Source organism: Schistocerca piceifrons, chromosome 8 (genome assembly GCF_021461385.2).
Source record: "Schistocerca piceifrons isolate TAMUIC-IGC-003096 chromosome 8, iqSchPice1.1, whole genome shotgun sequence".
In the NCBI taxonomy this organism is placed as follows: domain Eukaryota; kingdom Metazoa; phylum Arthropoda; class Insecta; order Orthoptera; family Acrididae; genus Schistocerca; species Schistocerca piceifrons.
Genome location: NC_060145.1, coordinates 371,433,977 through 371,450,203, shown reverse-complemented (window position 1 = coordinate 371,450,203; position 16,227 = coordinate 371,433,977).

The following is a 16,227-nucleotide window of genomic DNA, read 5'->3' as shown; positions in this document are numbered from 1 at the left end:
GCCTGCACAACTATTCTTTACATTTCAGCTTTGTAATGGTGCTTTCATTCTTACGTTTCCATTAACGTATGTATCTTTGTTGCATCTTGTTTGAAGCGGTACTTCTGTACTCACTGAAAAGACAGAACAGTTCCTGCCCCCCATCCCTCCCCCACCTCCACTTAAAATTGAGACAAAAGTTCAATAATTCTCAGAGTGATAGTATTTATCAAGTGTAGTAATTATTTTAGACACATTTATGTTATTAGTATAACCGACTGTAACTTGTGAAGACCACAAGAGATTTAGAGTCCCCAAGCATGTTTTGTATAGTCCAAAGACTTACACGCTCTGTTAGTAATCTAATAGTAATCATAATAGTTAACATAGCAGTTTGATGATCATTTCTATGTAAGTACGTTTCAAGAGTAAAATGTTAGTCGTTTCATGTCCAACTTAACTGTGCTTCTCGCATATTAACTGGTACTTATTAACCGGTACTAATTAACTGGAACTTTGTCTGATGTAAACCGGACAGTATACATTAGTATGAGATAGTCCATTGCCAAAACGGTTTAAGATTTTATCTACCGTGTCCATGGCTTGTTATCTTACCAATACTTGTTCTATTGCACTATTGTTTCGTATCCAGTTTGCAAAACAGGTTTCAGTTCCAAGTAAATTCAGATATAGTAGTTGGTTTTCTTGGTTGACGTTATATTTGTTCATTTTACCTAATTGATGTCGTCCATTTGAATGAATACCGTGGTACTTTACAAATTGAAACACACCGATAATCTTTATTATGGCTGGAGCCACCGTCATGGTAAATCTTTTGAGTGATACTGCCGCCGTTTGCCTGTAATGACTTTATTTTTATACGATCCATATTTCGGCCCTAGGACAGTCTTAAAAATAAAAATTTATATGTAAAAATACATCAGATAGGTGTGAAATACAAGTCAGTGTCGAGGAAAACCATACCTGTTCATATTGGCCACATCAGTCATTAGTAGAAGTGAGAACATCTCGAAAACGCCTAAATCTATTGCAAACTGTCAGTGATGAGCACTATAGCGCTGCTGCTGTATGAAACTGATAATCAATAAATAGATAGGCGCCGCCCTATTGTGCCTGAACAACAAACTTTTTTATTTGAAAATGGCCCAAAGCCGAAATCTGGATTGTATAACAATAAAATAAAAATCATTACAATCAAATGGCAACAATGTCATTAAAAAAAAGAAAATCTTTCAGGTGACGAAACAGTCTGATTCCTTTCCATTAGTATACACTCACGCTCAAACTTTCATTCCTCTAGTAGGAGTAACATTACTGGGATATTACTATCGTAGTAACAGCCGGTAATATCATAGTATCACACAGCACATATCAGCCAATTGAAGCATTTTCACAAATATGATAAAAATCAAAAGTCAGATAGTTAATTGCTTTTTCAGGGAGTAAATATTTTTCCCAAATTCGCGTCATCTTCTTCAAATCAGTAACCATCTTGTACTACATGCTATTTAAAGTAGCCTATATTCATCCGCATGCTACAAGCTATCCCCATACCAAATTTCACGGAAATCAATTCTGCGGTTTAGTCGTGAAAACGTAAGAGACAGAGTTACTTTCGGATTTATAGCATTAGTGTGGGTAACATCTTCAATTACAATATCTTCTTTCTTCCGTGATTCGATTTTGATGAAATGAAGCCTATAGGGTGCCACAAGATATGCTCAACTTATTTGAAAAACCGCGTGTAAGAGCTTAGCCTGTTCAAACAGAGTGATACGACGGATTTAGATGAAACTTTTTTGTGATCCGATTTTGATGAAATGAAGCCTATACGATGCCCCAAGCTATACTCATATTACCTGCAAAATTACTACGAAAATCCGCTTAGTAATTTTGGAGATGAGCATGTTCGAACAGACAGACACGGCAGTTTTACGGATTTACTATTAATATAGGTTTAGAAACTTCTGTGCGTGCTTTTAAGTCAATGTAAATAGTCTTGAAGAGGCTGACTTCACTAAAAGCACAGTTGCACAAATGCGGAAGCTGCGCAAAGAATGCAATGAGCGGTGAAAACAGAAATTTAATATGTATGAAGTGAAATGCTTGATATCTGGAAGTGTTGGGTGACAAACTTCGCAAATAGGGGGCTTGACAAACCTGTGAATCAAATTCGGCAGTTGTGGCGTTAGCAACGTGATATGATTGCTATAGGCACGAGGAATAAAAATCTCCAACGTTATGTGTTCTCCAGTTTCAATTCTGAAGAAAATGCTTCACGCATTAGTGTAATTTCTTTCCTTATAGCACCTGGGTCTTCAAGAGCCGCGAATTGTTCTAACGTCACCCTCAGGTGGTTGAAGTAGCTTCTGGAGTAAACTACAAAAATTTCTTCGCTGAGCATCCGAGCTGACACCTTCTCTCTATCCTTGAAGAATGAGAATTGAAATCAACAGTTGTATTGTAATTCAAACGTCGTTTATGCAGAGCATGCCACCAGTTACAAGGCAGCTATTGGTTTTAATTTTCATTATTCAAGTAGTTCATATCTGGCTAATGTCCTACTGTGTTCGATGGATTACCACAGACTTGTCTTTATCCAAGCACGAATGCAGGCAAATTTATTCTTTTCTTTTTGCACTAATTTCAAGCTGACAAGCCTGAACCCCTCCACTATCAATGTAACAGTCACAAATTCCATTCCAGACACGAAAATTGTGCTTCAGCACTCCTAAAATGGCAAAACAAGTGTACATTGATGACGCACAGTAGAAAGCTATTTATGAAACTAGTTTCGCAACGTTGGTTCCAAGAAACGAGTTTTCCAACTCAATGACTCCGTATAAACTGAGTTTAACATTCATTAGTCGTTTGTATTTTGCCTTGGGCATGGTATCAAGGCAAATCCTGCAGCTGGAAATCCTGCATAACTATTGACAAATGCCACGCGGCACGAGTCGTACTTGGCTGCGGAAAACTGCGTTCTGTTGTGGCTGCGACCTCCAACAGCCTACACTGCCCTCCAGTCTAGAGAATGAAATGTATAAAGCAAAATATTTCATCCCTGTTGACTTCAGAATTTAGAAATGGCTGTTGTGAAGACGAAACTGAAATGCATGCACGTATTTATTCCTGCAGGCCGTTAGCCTTTATCGACTTTACACTCGCACTGTGGAACTTCATTCCTAGTTGCTGCTGTTGTTGGGCGCCATCTGGAAAAATCCCAGGCATCGTCCCTAGTTCTGCGAATAAACAGGCGTCAGTTCCCGGAGCGTATGCTCCCCACAGTTGTTAACGCATGCTGCTTCTGACCCTGGTGTTTTAAATTTCGCAATGAAAGGCAAACCCACCCCCATTTTTTGCCCTTTTTTCGTGTCAGTGACGTGAGCGCACAGAACTGCCCGAGAGATGCCTTTGTCACTCGTAGACCATTGTGACAGGTTTCCAGGGCGCTACGTCTATAATTCCGCGTAACACCCTCGCTTTTCTGCGCTGAAAGCAATTTTGGGGCTTTACGAGACGTTAAATTTTGTACGCAGCAGCTTCTGCTTTATGACACCACACGACAAAGTGACAAACAAGTAATGCTTAGTTACAGTGCACTGCTGCTTTTTTGACACTCCACCATTCGTCGAAATAACTGCTTCAGCCACCTTCTCTGCTGTATAGAAGCTCTTGTTCTCTGAATGAAATGTTAATTGCACAGTTGGTTAAGAAAACTCAGTGGCACAGCTAATAATTTATTCGTGAGGCAGTTTTCATCCAAAGAATGAACAACATTATAGCTGCTGATGGAAGCTGGCCTCTCGCACTGACCTGCTATAGAAGAAATCTCTTACGGCAATGCCATAGCGGAAGGTAGGTGATGATGATGATGAGGCGCTCTTACGAAGATCATCGAGTGAAGTGTGGTTAAAAGACATCCATGAAAATTCAACAGAAAGTAAAATAGACAGTTACTTAAAATACAGGGTGTCCCAAAAAGAATCTAGAGTTTCAGAAAAAACCGCTAGATGTCGCTGCGAGCGCTGACCTGGAGCGTGCAGCCAGTCTCGCGCAATATGGCGTCCGCGCAACAGAAGGTTATTGACTTAAGTCGTACGCAATCAGTGATTGCAGTTCAGCGGGAGTTTCATATTCGATTTCGTGCTAAACCACCATCACCAAAGAACATTCGACGGTGGTATAAACAGTTTGAAGAAACAGGGTGCCTCTGTAAAGGCAAAAATCCTGGCTGGCCACTCGTTCCTGAACAGTTGAACAAATCCGACAAGCGTTTGAGTGGAGCCCCCTAAAGTCTACGCGTCGTGACTCTGACAATTTCATTTATCAGCAAGATGGAGCACAACAACGTGCGCAATTTCCTCAATGCCAACGTGCCTAAACGTTGGATAGGGCATACAGGACCGCGAGACCAGGCTTTACACTCTTGGCCTCCTAGGTCCCCTGACTTACCACCATGTGATATCTTCCTGTGGGGATATGTTAAACAATTTGTTTACATTTCTCCCTTACCTCGTGACACTGATGAATTAAAAACCAGAATATCAGCTGCAGTAGCTTCATTGACAGAAGACTCCTCACACTCAGTTTGGGATGAATTCGGCTATCAGCTAGATGTCCGTGCAGCCAATGGTGGACATATTGAACATTTATGATAAATTTTTATAAACTTCTGTCTTTTCTGAGAAATTTAGTATGCAATTTGTTGGTGTTAAGCCCTTCCTTCTAATAAATAATTCTATTTAAAATTGGGTCATTCTTTTTGGGACACCCTGTATATATATGTATCACATACACATTAAAACTAATGAAATCATTAGTTCTAGAACGATCAACTGAAAAATAAAGGAAACAATCATGTAAGACAGTACAGCAGAAATCGTGGGCAGCTGATCACTGGTCTGGTAAAGGCTTAGGCAGCCACTCACCAACACATTAAAAGTCCAACTTAAGAGCTTAGGGTGCAGTTTGGAAAATTTACAAAATTTTAAAACTATATCACATCTGTCTCGTCAACCACTAAAACAGAGGAGTGGTCCCCATGGAAATTTACTGCTGCTCTATCAGAATATAAAACGCATTCCGTTAATATATGAAGTACCGAAATATGTATGCAACAAATGAGTGTGTCCACACGCCGAAGCAAAAAACAGTGTGTAAGGAGGGCATGAACGATATGCGGTCGGGTAAGTAGGAATTTGGCCGCCCTATGTGACTGGAAGGGGGAACGGACGGACGTACAGTGGGTTCCATGGCCCGCAGATTTTGTTGTCCCTCACCTCCAGCCGTTCTTCCTCCCATTAATGAATAATCTTCTAGCCAGGCAGCAATTTCACAACGTAGCGGAATGGCACATTGTTAGTTAATTAGTAAACACATGTTCCATAGAGCATTTGAACGATTCTTTTATCGAAATGATGTGAAATGAGTCAGTTTAGAAGATATATATACATGATTAACGTTAATGAACACACTGTCAATTTGTTGCTACTCATCAAATTATACCTAAAAATATAATTTTCTTTATTGGTTACTAGTTTTTAAGCAGACATTCGTTTTCGAATAGAAGTAGGTGTCCAGGAGAAATTATATTAAATTAGATTTAAACCTTGCTCAGCTACCAGTCAGACATTGTATGTTGTTGGGAAAATTATCAAAAAAATTTATTTCTGCATATTGAACTCCTCTCTGAGCTTCTGACGTCTTTAAAAATGGGTAGTAAAGGTAAATTTTCCCTCTCATATCACTGTTCCTCTCAGACTGAGATCGATTATTTATGACGAAATCCGTTAGCGAAAATAGGTATCGTGATGGCGCAGTTACAGTGCCTAGCTCCTTGAAAAGGTGCCTACATGGTGTCCGTGGGTGAACACCACACATTACTCTTACTGCTCGCTCTTGCGCAACTGATTACTTACCCCAGAAAATTACTCCACACTACATTATGTAGTGAATATATGCAAAATATGCAAGGGTTTGATATGTTTGTTTTCAAGACTAGCGACTACATGAAGAACAAAAGTAACTGAATTTAATCGTTTGAGCAGCTCAGAAATATTATTCTTCTAGTTTTCGTCAACACGTATACCAAAAAAATTTGATCGTTCTACTCTACTTACTGACTCCTGATCATGTGCTACATCAGTTGTTGGTACGACTGTATATGGTGTACAGAATTGAATGTAGTGTGTTTCTTTTTTCAAAATTAGCGAGAGACCATTTTCGGAAAATCACTTAAAAATTCTTTGGAAAATATCATTTACTAACTCTTTTGTTGCTTTCTCTCTAATGCGCTTTATTATTAGTATCGTCTGCAAAAAATACTAATTTTTATTGTTAAATGATAAGTGTAAGGTGATTCACACATATAAGGAATATGAGTGAACCCAAAATTTAATCCTCTGGAACTCCCTTTGTTATTTTACCCCAATCCCTAAAATTTTCGATGTTCACGACATTCTTTGAATTATTCAGCGCAACCTTTTGCATTCTCTTTTGTCAAATACGAATCATACCAGTTCGGGTGTAAAGCCATCAGTTCCACGAAACTTGAGCTTTTTAAGAAAGTATTATGATCTAAACAATCGAAGGCCTTGGAGAGATAAAAATACCAGCGGCGATATATTATTATTGAAGGCTTGTACTATTTCATGAGCGAACGTATAAATAGGATTCTCACTAAAACAATCTTTCTGGGATCCAAATTGTGATATGCTAACTAAATTTTTTCTACTGAAGTGAGTGGCTACTCTTGATTACATTAATTTTTCGAATATTTAGGATAAAAGATGTCAGTAAGGAAATTGGACGATAACTGCTTATTTCTGTCTTGTCACTTTTTTCATGAAGTGCTCTAATAATTGCATATTTTAAACTGTCTGCAAAAATTCCCTGCGCCAGTGATGCATTGCATATATCACTAAGGACTTTACATATTAGGTTGGTACAGCTTTTCAGAATTCTGTCTGAAATACCATCAACTGCTCAAGAGCTTTTGTTTTTAGAATTTTTATAACTGTATTATTTTCAGTGAAAGACTTAAACATTTGTGGAATAACATTTTTAATACATTCTCTTGCGTCTTCAACCAAACCATTTAATCCTATATTTGCTGCTATGTTCAGAAAATGATCATTGAAAATACTTGCAACTTGTGAATTATCAGCGACAATATTGACATTTAGTTTAATTATTATGGATCTTGTACACTGACTAGCTGTCCTTTCTACCATTTGATATTGTCCCACATGGTTTTGATCTTACTATCTGATTATTTATTTTTGTCAGGACGTGCATAATTCTGGACATTTTAATGACTTTCCTTAAAATACTACTGTATTTTTTTATGGATGAATGTAATGACATATGTTGAGTTACACCAGCCATTACAAAAATTTCCCTCTTCTTCTTGCATGAGAATTTAATTCCCTGAGTTATCCATAGCTTACTCGGTTTTAACTGAACTTTTGGATAATTTTTAGGAAAGCAACATTTAAATATTGACACAAATTTACTATGGAATAAATTAAATCTGACTTCAGCAGCTCTTTCTGCATATACCTCTTCCCATACCATGACGTTTAGCTTAAAATGCTGCATCCTGCCCTCATTCATAAGCCTCACTGCTTTGATATGAACCCGCATCCAGGTTGTAACGCGCCTCGCTGTTTATTTTCAATAATCGTGCATCATTATCAGACAGTACATTAGGAAGGGGATTCACATTAAGTATTAACGTTATCAATTAGACCCGTCGTCTAAGGGTACCGTCTTTGAATAATAATCAAATCGTCGTCGGTCCTGGATTCGAAACCTGTCACCCCTTAATGTTTGATTAATAATCAGCATTAGTCAGGAAGAATCAATATGCAAAGAAGTGGGGTACAGAAGTACTAAGGGATGACGAAGTACACTTGAAGTTCTCTAAGGCTATAGATACAGCAATAAAGAATAGCTCAGTAGAGAGTAAAGTTGAAGAGAAATGAACATCTCTTTAAAGGGCAATCACAGAAGTGGGAAAGAGAATCACAGGCACAAAGAAGGTAACTGCAAAGAAACCTTGGGTAACAGAAGATATACTTCAGCTGATCGAAGAAAGAAGGAAGTGTAAAAACGTTCAAGGGAAACTCAGGAATACAGAAATACAAGTCGCTGAGGACTGAAATAAATAGGAAGTGCAGGGAAGCTAAGACGAAATGGCTGCACGAAAAGTGTGAAGAAATCGAAAAAGAAATGATGGTTGGAAGGATTGACTCAGTCGAAACAACCTTCATGAAATTAAAAGCAAGGCTGATAACATTAAGAGTGCAACGTAAATTCCACTGTTAAATGCAGAAGAGAGAGCGGATAGGTGGAAAGAGTACATTGAAGGCCTCTATGAGGGGTTCAAAAAATGGTTCAAATGGCTCTGAGCACTATGGGACTTAACATCTGTGGTCATCAGTCCCCTAGAACTTAGAACTACTTAAACCTAACTAACCTAAGGACATCACACACATCCATGCCCGAGGCAGGATTCGAACCTGCAACCGTAACAGTCGCGCGGTTCCGGACTGCGCGCCTAGAACCGCGAGACCACCGCGGCCGGCCTCTATGAGGGGGAAGATCTGTCTGATGTGGTACAAGAAGAAACAGGAGTCAATTTTGAAGAGATAGGTGATCCAGCATTAGAATCAGAATTTAAGAGAGCTTTGGAGAACTTAAGATCAAATAAGGCAGAAGGGAGAGATAGCATTCCATCAAAATTTCTAAAATCATTGGGAGGAAGTGGCAACAAAAAGACTCTTCACGTTGGTGTGTACAATGTATGAGTCTTGGCGACATAACGTCTGACTTTGGCCGGCCGGTGTGGCCGTGCGGTTCTAGGCGCTTCAGTCTGGAACCGCGTGACTGCTACGGTCGCAGGTTCGAATCCTGCCTTGGGCATGGATGCGTGTGATGTCCTTAGGTTAGTTAGGTTTAAGTAGTTCTAAGTTCTAGGGGACTGATGACCACAAATGTTAAGTCCCATAGTGCTCAGAGCCATTTGAACCATTTGAACCGTCTGACTTTCGGACAAATACCCACACAGTTCCGATGACTCCAAGAGCTGAGAAGTGCGACAATCATCGCACAATCAGCTTAACAGCTCATGCATCCAAGTTGCTGACAAGAATAGTATACAGAACGATGAAAAAGATAATTGAGGACGTGTAAGATGACGATCAGTTTGGCTTCAGGAAAGGTAAAGGTACCCGAGAGGCAATTGTGACGTTGCTGTTGATAATGGGTGCAAGACTAAAGGAAAACCAAGAAACGTTCATAGGATTTGTCGATCTGGAAAAAGCGTTCGACAATGTAAAATGGTGCAAGATGTTCGAAATGATGAGAAAAATAGGGATAAGCTATAGGGGAAGATGGTTAATATACAGTACATACAAGAGCGAAGAGGGAATAATAAGAGTAGACGACCAAGAACGAAGTGCTCGGATTAAAAAGGATGTAAGACAGGGATGTGGGCTCTCGCCCCTACTGTTCAGTCTGTACATCGAGTAAGCAATGACGAGTGAAAGTGAAGAAGAATTCCATGATCTGGTGAATGGAATGAACAGTCAAATGAGTACAGATTATCGACTGAGAGTATATCGAAGAAAGACGAAAGTAATGAGAAGTAGTAGAAATGAGAACAGCGAGAAACTTAACATCAGTACTGATTGTCACGAAGTAGATGAAGTAAAGGAATTCTACTACCTAGGCAGCAAAATAACCAGTGACGAACGGAGCAAAGAGGACATCAAAAGCAGACTAGCACTGGCAAAAAGGGCATTCCTGGCCAGGAAAAGTCTACTAGTACCAAACATAAGGCTTAATTTGAGGAAGAAATTTCCGAGAATGTACGTTTGGAGTACACCATTGTACAGTAGTGAAACTTGGACTGTGGGAAAATCGGAACAGAAGAGAATCGAAGCATCTGAGAGGTGGTGCCACAGACGAATGTTGAAAATTAGGTAGAGTGATAAGGTAAGGAATGAGGAGGTTCTGTGCGTAATGGGACAGGGAAGGATCTGTTAAGCTATCAGGGAATAACTTCAGTGGTATTAGAGGGAGCTGTTGAGGGCAAAAACTGTAGAGGAAGACAGAGTGGAATACATCCAGAAAATTGTTGAGGACGTAGGTTGCAAGTGCTACTCTGAGAGGAAGAGGATGGCACAGGAGTTCGTGGTGGATCGCATCAAACGAGTCTGTAAACTGATGACTCAAAACAAAAGAAACAATTACCGTCTTACTATTTTATTGCACACGACTTGGAAAATTGGCTACAGAAATTAGATTGAAACACCCAAATAATAATTCTAGTTCACATTTCCCGTGCGTATCTTTTAACAAATCTACATTGAAATCTCCACAAACTACTAACTCTATATGTCTTCTTGGCTACTGTGTCAGCTGCTTATTTCTCTTTATTCCTTTATGATTAAGTACCCAGCACAGTACCACAACTTTCGCACGTAGTTACAGGAGGAGAAGATAATCTTGAATATGTTGTGCAATTGCTTCTGTTATGTAGATTTGTTGAACGGCTTCTACAGCACTGAGGGTGTCGGTCATTTGGTCTCTTCTCATCTTATTCATTACTTTCAGAAATCATGTACAGCTTACCATGGCAGACAGGGAACGTGCAGGGGATAGGCAAAATTATGTGAACAGCTGTACTTACTTGGGAATGGTTTATTAATAAGGGGTTGGACACCCTTTTGCCCGTAATACAGCTGCGATTCTTCTTGGAGTACTTGGAGTACTATAATGATTGTATTGTCTCTAGTGGGATGTTATGCCAGTCTTCGATCAGAACCTCTTCTAACTCTTACGGTGACGAGGGAGGCGGAAATCTGCTCCGGAGTCTGCTCGCCAATGCCGCCCACAAGGGTTCGATAATGTTCAAGTACGGTGACTGCAGGGAAGACGCTGCAGTTCAGTTGCACGTTCCTCATACGACGATTGTACTGTTCTGGCTGTGTGAATGGGTGCATTATTGTCCTGAAATATGGAATCATTGTTGGGGAATAACATTTGAATCATGGGCTGCACCAGAGCAACTAAAATGTTCACATAATTGAATACCATGATACGGCTGCCCACACCATCACACTTACAAGTCGACGTTTAACCTTTGCAATCAAGCAATCAGGAGTGCAGGCTTCTTTTGGCGTTCTCCAGACGTAGACCCGGTTCAGTGTTGGAAATAACGGAAACGTTGACTCGTCGGACCATATGACGTGTTCCCACTGACCAGCCGTCCAGGATTTATGCTCTTGACACCATGTTTTACGCTTCTTTGCTTTGATTATCGTCACTGATGGTTTCGGTATAGCTGATCGTCCATGAATATTCGCTTGATGTCGGCTGAGAGGTCGACAGATACGGGGTCTAGAAGATAGCTATTGAGCTCTGCAGTCACTAAAGCCGCCGTAGTTTTGGGTTGTTTTGACAAAATTCGTGTTAGCGTACGACGATCTCTGTCATTTAGTTTTGATTTGCGTCAAATATTACGTTTATACGATGATGTCTTTCCATGTACTGTGTGGGCTGTCATGACTGTTGAAACATTCAATAAGTTGGTTATCTTGGTTACTGATGCTCTAGCTAATCGGGTCCCCCACAATCTGCTCTCTTTGGAACTCTGTTAGGTCTTCCATCGCACACCGACCTCGGCCTCTCAATGCAAATGAGAAGTGTGCACTACTCGTAAAAAATGTGCACTGATGCCTAGCCCGTACTGAAGACGCACAGTCCAGCGCGGCACCTGCCTTACCTGCATTATTGACCGTCAAAGGTAACCATCCTATTACTACCACTGTTCACATTATTTTGCCTGTCCCCTGTAATGCGGAGACACGATTAGGGAAGACTACTGAGCATCCAAGAGATTCTCCTTGCTTTGATCCAGGACAATATATCGACTTGTACACTGTTAAGATTAAGGCTGTTGGAAGACTGAGATGGTACTCCAAGGGAGGAAAACAGAGACACAGTGTAGAGCGCGGCAAAGTTCTTAGCGTTTAGGTTACCGGGTATAATCAGCAACACTTGAGCCTTTCGAATTACAGACGTTCCGGGCAGCTGTTACAGCGGAGAAAGTTCACTTCAGAGAATTAACTGGTAACGCCATCCACGCTGTTGTAAGACGTCGCATTATAAGACGGTCACGAACAGGCACATCATAGCAGAGGCAGCAAGCTTGATACTTGTCCCTGAGAACAACAACATCGTAGGTTAAAGTAAGATGGGGAATGAGTAAAACTGATGGAACAGCGATATCCTCTCACAGGAGGCTTCAGGTTGGGGCCAAGTGACTTAAAACACTGTTACTGCTAGTCACAATAACAAATGCAGTGACTTTTAGCTTTCAGATGAATGCCGTTGCTACCAAACTTGGAGTTTTGTTACAGTGAAGCCCAGAAACAGTAGGAGGTGGGAAAGGACCTACAGGCGGCAAGAGACATCAGGGAGGTACAGAGCCCCACGTCAGATTTGTCGATGGGAATAGATAGTGAACCACCACAATCCTTTAAAAATCAATGTTTTTGTATTCTGGCTGAGTTCTCAGTCAGATGGTTTGGGCGCCAACAACGTCTCACTCATTGCCAGCCTCGGGACGGCTCCCAGTCTGTTTTTATCACTTGGAGTGCTCTCTCAATGACCTTACTTTTCATTGTTCCCACTGATGGCTATTTGTCTTAGCTCTTACCGTACGGACTCAGACACTAACTTCTGTTGTGCAACAAGTTGCATCCTTCGCTTTTCTAATGTTCAGAATTAGCCTTCAGCATAGAAATTAGTCTGTTTGCAAAGAAATAGTGTTATTCAGATTCTTGAATTGCTTGTCTCCTGCTGTGAGTACCCTGTCGGCTCTCAGTATCCACGCCTCTCTCAGGTGACCTGTGAAAATGTTTGACGCTGATCCAAACAAGCAACTTTTCATCACCGAAAGTTTGTCTTCATGCAGTTTCTTGCTCCTAACTACTCGGGAATTGTAGACTGATCTGTAGTCCCCTATCTCTTCTCTATGCTATGTTAGCACATGACATGCTAACAATGTAAAATTGTTGTGATAACCTTCTACGAAGAAGCCAAGATGGTGATCACTAACGGGGCAAAACATTAATATTCACCTCATCCATTTTTAAAAGATAGTTCTTTGCTCGGATTCCAAATCAGCTCGTTTCTCTTGGAGAACTACTGGAAAGTTCCTCCGTGCATAGGCAAGCAACAATATGGTTTGTAGGCGCCTTGGGTACGGAAACACATATTGTACGTTTGTCGCACCTGACTAGTTGTCTGAATGATAGTTTTGGTTCGCCAGCTTCGGCACAGAGGCTCGGAGTGGGGTAGTTCTAAACCCATCCTCTGTCTATCTAATGCCTTCATCGTAGACTGCATTCAGTGCTTTAAGGTATAATGGTGTGCACACCAGTACATCGTACATCCATAATCAACTCTGGAGAGAAAGAGAGCTCCATTAAACTGGAGCAGACATGTTCGCTCTGCTCCTCATACCAGATGTGCAACACACTTGAAAATATTAAGGGCTTTGAGGCATCGAGTTCTCAAGTCCGTCATATGTGACTGCCATGTAAACTTCTGATAAAAACGGAGGCCCAAATTCTTTACAATTTAAAACTGTGTCCGTCAATTTAATTTCTCAAATATTGAAAGAAAGACGAGAGCGCTTAAAAACAACATTTAAATTCCCCTGACTAAAACTTAAAACTAGTTTTTAATCACCCAGTCGTTTAACAGTCATCTGCAGCGGAGTAGTTCTTACTGCAAAATTGGAAGATGAACCAAAAACTAAAAATTCGTCCACAAATAAAGAGCCCTTACAGGACTCCTTACTGTGGATGTGATTTTATCTGTAGGTACCAAAAGCAACGTCCCATTTAAAACACCACGTTAAGAGACACCGCTTCTTGTATAAAACAATTCGATAAAACATCATTAACTCAATATCTAAAATAACTGGGAAAGAAGAAGGATCGTAAGAAAACAGAAGCCCCATTTATGTAGCTGTCATATGATATTGTGCCACAGATCAGAATCACAATTGACCTCAACATAAAAGCAACATTTACTCTCTAAATATATGTAAATGTCGTCTGACTAGGGCCTCCCTTCGGGTAGACCGTTCGCTGGGTGCAAGTCTTTCGATTTGACGCCACTTCGGTGACTTGCGCGTCGATGGGGATGAAATAATGATGATTAGGACAACACAACACCCAGACCCTGGGCGGAGAAAATCTCCGACTCAGCCGGGAATCGAACCCGGGTTCTTATAAATGGCATTCTGTCACGCTGACCACTTTTTTTCCATTTTGTTCGTTATTGTTCATTCTATTTCGTCGTAGCGGACGTCACATAACATCCGTTGAACCTCGTTGTTGACCCCTTAACTCAGTTTCTTTTTTATTACAGAGGCCAGCCAGCTCTCTGACCGAACACGCTGAGCTACCATGCCAGCGTCCACTCAACTACCGGGGGCGGACATTTACTCTCTGATGGCGTAGGAAAACATGTTGTAAACTGTCAAAAATGTTCAAATGTGTGTGAAATCTTATGGGACTTAACTGCTAAGGTCATCAGTCCCTAAGCTTACACAATACTTAACCTAAATTTTCCTAAGGTCGAACACACATACCCATGCCCGAGGGAGGACTCGAACCTCCGCCGGGACCAGCCGCACAGTCCATGACTGCAGCGCCTCAGACCGCTCGGCTAATCCCGCGCGGCCATTGTCCCCAGCAGGGTAAAGTTATCAACGATGGAGCGATATTTACTGGTCCCACACTGAAAACGACTGACGATTTGCTTGGATTCTAAAATCGAGACAATGCTGTTGCTGATTATTCACTCCAAGGTCTTTCTCATTCAGCTGGTGAGGACCACACTGGGATAACTACCTGGGTATTTTCTGGCCCTTTCGGGTTTATGGAGTTGACTTAAAACTCTTCCTCCCACGTGTGAGGAAATTATCGAGTTTCCCATATTAAGGTAGGAAGTCCGAGGGAGATTTCCTTAGCGGTCTCAGGGAGCTGCTGCAACATGCTGTAATGGATTTTTTTACTGACGTGGTGCCATGTCGCTGGCTGCATATAGCTCCCACATAATAAGTTGGAAATCGAAATCATTCATAAATCCTAGTATCTCACTGGACATAATCTACGGTATTGTGAAACAGATGACAAATGAAGCATTGGAGTTGGTCATCTTGAATGTGTCTTTTGAAATATCAAAGTGGTTAATGGCAGTGTTGGCAGTTCCATTTCTACCATATCCCTACACAACAACTGAAAAGTATTTACGTCAGCTTGGAAGACCCTACAGAACCGGAAAGCCTTATAACAAGGAAAACACTTTGTAACAAACAATTAAGTAAAGAATAAGTAAAATATGCACTTCCCGTCACATGTCACAGTCTTTTGAATCGAGCCATTGTGGTTAAGCGGCATTTAGACGTGTAAAGATGCTTGGTATCCCTGCCCTACCGCCACCTGTCCTTTGGATCCGCCATTTACATTTAAATTAATTTTTTTCTCATCACACTCGTCTAAATTACTTTTTGTCTGCTTTTTCTGTAACGTTCTTTAAGTTTTCCTTGATTCCCCTTTCTTTCTCTGTGTTGAAAGCATAATCAGTAGATATGAATACTAAGATCATAACGAAAAAACCATCAAACATTTTCCTCAGCTGAAGCCACTAAAATGCGCTGCTCGAAGTGTTTCTCTAGTTTCGATCTTGGTTTGAGCAACGTTATTTAAGATTTAACTGTTACTTTTCGCTACAATAAATAAAAGTGTTTTCAAAACTTTTTGTTTTGAGCCGTAAATCGTAATTGCGGCATACCGGAAAGCACGCCTCCTAGGTGTCCGACCATGCGTAGTGCTAAAATTTTTGAATTCCTCCCCATGGGCTCTGAACCCACTAAAATTCTATTCTAAGATGGGATCAATTTTTATTGGGGAAATGTTGTGCACTATTTACCTCTGTCCATCCGTTGTGGTGGAAATGTTGCGACAGAAGGGCGACTGTTGAAGATTGTTGGCTCTCTCAGGCAATTTGGCGACGTGCGTGTCACCATGAGATTCGTCGCACAACTAGTGCAGCATGATCTGATGGTTTGGGACTGTTTCGTTTCACTCTCGTCCTCTTCGACAAGCCTTTCATCTTCGTTGTAGATGATGGCGACTT